Genomic DNA, 4,503 nt, shown 5'->3' with positions numbered 1-4,503 from the left:
AGAGGAAAGAATTCATGAACTGAAATGCAGGTCAATCGAAATTATCCAAATTTTAACCCAAAGAGAAAAAAGAAAAAGCATCCAAGTTATGTAGGATAATATTATCTCCTCTGACACATGAGTACTTGGAGCTCCAGAATATAAGAAAAAGAAATAAACAGAAAAAAATCTTAAGAGATAATGGTTGAGAATTTTCCAAAATTAATTAATGACACCACCATAAATCCGAGAAGTTCACCAAACCCAATGCAAAATAAATAAGAAAATCACACCGTTGCCCTTTACCAAAATGATGAAACGAATTTCCCTTAAGAAAAAACAGAATGATCAATGATAGCCGCTTCAGTGGTTTTATACTCCTTGGATTCACAGGGCAGCCTCAGCTTCAGATGATGATCTCTGGGGTTGTCTTTTTCTTCTACACTATTGCCTTCATGGGAAATATGGCCATCATCCTATTGTCTTTCCTAGACGACCATCTCCAAGTCCCCATGTACTTCTTCCTTAGAAATTTGGCCATCTTGGATCTCTGTTATACCACAAATATAGTCCCACAAATGTTGGTCAGTATCTGGGGCAAAGACAAAAGAATTAGCTTTGGTGGGTGTGCCTTTCAACTTTTCATTGATGTGGCACTGTACTCAGTTGAATGCATCCTTCTGTCCATGATGTCATATGATCGACTCAATGCTATCTGCAAGCCTCTGCATCATATGACCATAATGAACCTCCAACTCTGCCAGGGCCTTGTGGTCATCTCCTGGATAGTTGGTGTGATTAATTGCATCATACCTTCCCCCTATGCCATGAGTCTTCCTCGATGTAGGAACACCACCTAGACCACTTTTTTTTTTTTTTGTGAAACGTCTGCAATGATCAAGATTCAAGATTGCATGTGTGGACACCACAGCCATGGAGGTAACCACATTTGCCATGTGCCTGATTATAGTTCTTGTTCCTCTTCTTCTTATTCTTGTGTCATACGGTTTCATTGCTGTGGCTGTACTCAAGATCAAGTCTGCAGCAGGAAGACAAAAAGCATTTGGGACCTGTTCCTCCCATCTCATTGTGGTATCCATCTTCTATGGGACTGTTAGATATATGTATACACAGCCAGGAAACAGTCCATCTCAGGATGAGGGCAAACTTCTCCATATATTTTACTCCATTTTTACTCCCACCTTGAACCCATCCCACTAAGGAATAAGGAGTTCAAGTGGGCCATGAAAAGGCTTATTGGAAAAGAAAAAGGTTCTGGAGACACAACAGGTCACTAACATCTTTTTACAAGAAATTCCTGGCCGGGCACGGTGGCTAACGCCTGTAATCCCAGCACTGTGGGAGGCCGAGGCAGGGGGATCACAAGGTCAGGAGATCGAGACCCTCCTGGCTAACATGGTGAAACCCCATCTCTACTAAAAATACAAAAAATTCGCAGCTGAAGTCCCAGCCACTCTGGAGGCTGAGGCAGGAGAATGGCGTGAACCCGGGAGGCGGAGCTTGCAGTGAGCCGTGATTGCTATACTGCACTCCAGCCTAGGCGACAGAGCGAGACTCTGAATCAAAAACAAAAAAAAAAAAGAAATTCCCAATAAAGAAATTACCTTTGTCTAACCTTTAAATTATAGTCAACTTATTTTAGTAGTAGTCATCATCTGAAAAAGAAAATACCTAAAAATTTTGCTTGTATTTTAGTATCAATGTCCCTCATTGTCAAGGGTTCATTCTTTAAAAAATTAAAAATGTCTTTCAAAAACACTACTTATTGTCTTGGATGATTCATCTACAGTTGTGGCAACAAAACAGGTTCCGTAAAGTCTAAGGGTTATGTCAACTGGGGTATGGGGGAGCATTTTATAAAGATTAAATTCAAATTATAATTTATATTATTTAATAATTTTAAACATAATTAAACTATTATACTATAACAAAAATTCATTAATTCATGTGTTAACTATGAGTTTTTGCTATAATTCACCATTCATCTGTTCCTATTAAGATTAAAACATTTTTGTTTAGATTCCAAATACTCCTACCATCTCTACCTACTTTAAGACATATTAGGTTACTGGTCTAAAATATACTTCTATTTGTAGCTATTTGCTGCAGGAATCTGGACTTTCTCAAAATTTTGCTACTAAAATAAAATGTAGGACTAGATTGGATATGGATGTTGATATGGTTACAATGTTAATAAATCATTCTTAGTTTTAAATTTTTGTGTTCATTCAACAACTTCACTAATCTTTTTTATATAGGTTGGTAGTAAGTAAACATTTTGTATTCATTAATTCTTTTTATAAGGCCAGCATAAGCTAGACTTAAAAACATTACAAGGATTTACAAAAAAATAAAAAATGTTTATCAGTATCTTTCATAAACACAGATGCAAACATCCCTAGTTAAATATTAACAAATCAAATATATAAAGGAGGTCCATTAAGAGAGGCAATGTGTGTGTGTGTGTAAGAACTATTCAGAATATAAAAAGAATTTCTACAAATCAGTAAGAAAAAACACAAACAACGTGATAGAACAATCACTTCACAAAAGAGGATATCCATATGGCCAACACATGAAAATGTGCCCAACTTCACCAATCATCAGGGAAAATTATAACAACAAAGAGATATGGTTAAACACAAATACTGCTCCATAATAACATGGTCTATTAACACAAAAAGATATGCAGTTTCTTACGATATAGATGAGAACTTTAAGAGTATGTTTGGGGGTGGATGTCAAGGAATATGAAATATAGAGCTTGAATGAACTGAATTTAATGACATCAGTGCTATCACCCAGAGCACAGGATACAAGAATTGGCTCAAACTCCTGAAAGTGTTATTGATCTTCTTTCACATTAGCTCACTGAAGCTTGAACTCAGAGATAGCCTATAGCTAATGAGGTTGAAAAGCTAGAATTTCCACAGTACCTTGTAAAATAAGGAATCAGTAGTCAATAGAGATTTTGGAATCTAATACAGTATGTCCGTCTGCCCTCTGTACATAAGACCCTGTGCTATAAGATTGGAGGACATTTTCTTCACTACAGCATTAAGAAATGGATCAGTGTGGAGGGCATCAGTGGTCTTAAAATGCTCTGTGGCATCTGAATTCAGCTGATGGTGGGGAATGAAACAGTGAAATTGGATTATATGGTCTTGAGAAAAATGATAATTCTGGAAAATTAAATGCCAGGAAGTGACACCATCAAAGACAAAGTGGAAGTAGTTACTACAAGTAAGTCACATTGACTAGGGTATTGTGACCTACAGGGACCTGTAGTGATACACAGTTTATCAAACGGTACTTAAAAACACAATATTTCGGTAACCTACCACTGTATTGTGAATGTCTGTGTCCCCCAAAAACATGTTAAAACCTAATCACCAGTGTGATGGTGTTAGCAGGTAGGCCCTTGGGAGGTGATTAAATCATGAGGGCACAGCCTTCTTGAATGGAATTCATGCCTTTATAGAAGAGGCCTCAGAGAGCTGCTTTGTGTCTTCCACCATGTGAAGACACAGTGAGAAGACACCATCTGTGAACCATAAAGGGGCCTTCACCAGACACCAGTCTGCCAGAACCTTAATGTCAGACTTCCTAACTTCTAGAACTATGATAAGTAAATTTTTTTTGTTTATTAGCTACCCAGTTTATGGTATTTTGTTATAGCAACCCAAATGGACTAAGATACCTACTAAGATGTTAGCTGGAGTATATTAGCAGAAAAAATTCTAGGTGTGGAGACAGAAACATAACTTGAAACAATATAATAGGGATTCATGGCTTTTTACCCAGTTTCCATATTAAGCCAGTTTGCAGATTCAGATTTTCTCATCTGAGAGGTAGAATAATCCCTTTATGAATAGATCTGGCAATGAAGCAACATAATATTCAAGCTTTTTCCCTCAGGTCTTGTCTACAGAGACATTCCAGGCACTTAACTAGCTAATCATCTCTGAAGAAGGGGGTTATTAGATACTGTTGCTAGTCCCTGGTGATCTGGTTGCTTTGACGAATTCCTAGTGTCTGAAAATGAAAGACATTGGGTTGAGTTTTAGCTAGTTCACTTTCATTCTGAACAGTTAATTATTTTATTGTGTATTTCCTTGAAGAGAAAAAACTCTAAAAGTAATTTTGCTGTACGAACTACTATGAAATTTATCTGAAACATTTTAATTGCTTCACATAGCATTGGGAGAAGTTAAAATCTAAAGTGACAGAATCTTTTGGGATAGGAACAAAGTGAGATCATCAATGCCAGTAATTCCATTCACTTCATAATGAGATCCCTTGGGCCCTGCCCTTCCCTCTGGTAAATAACTGCTTATGTGAAAATCTCCCTTGCTCCTCCTTTGACTTTAAACATCAAATATGAGTCTCTTATTCAGAATCCTTGAGAATTTTCCCATTATCCAGAAAGACAGATAGCAAGGACAAACACAACAACTCATCAGTTTCTCAGAAAGTAGGAATGAACTGCCTGAAACATGAATA

The 4,503-nt window shown here is 37.0% G+C and overlaps 1 pseudogene; it reads left to right on the top strand.

The window, feature by feature from the left end:
• The first annotated feature begins 323 nt into the window (after positions 1 to 323).
• LOC129144230 (olfactory receptor 2W1-like) lies at positions 324 to 1,200 on the top strand (annotated as a pseudogene).
• Positions 1,201 to 4,503: the final 3,303 nt, after the last annotated feature.

Source organism: Pan troglodytes, chromosome 5, assembly GCF_028858775.2.
Source record: "Pan troglodytes isolate AG18354 chromosome 5, NHGRI_mPanTro3-v2.0_pri, whole genome shotgun sequence".
Lineage (NCBI taxonomy): Eukaryota > Metazoa > Chordata > Mammalia > Primates > Hominidae > Pan > Pan troglodytes.
The sequence above is the reverse complement of the archived record's forward strand: the minus strand, read 5'-3'. Positions and strand labels throughout refer to the sequence as shown.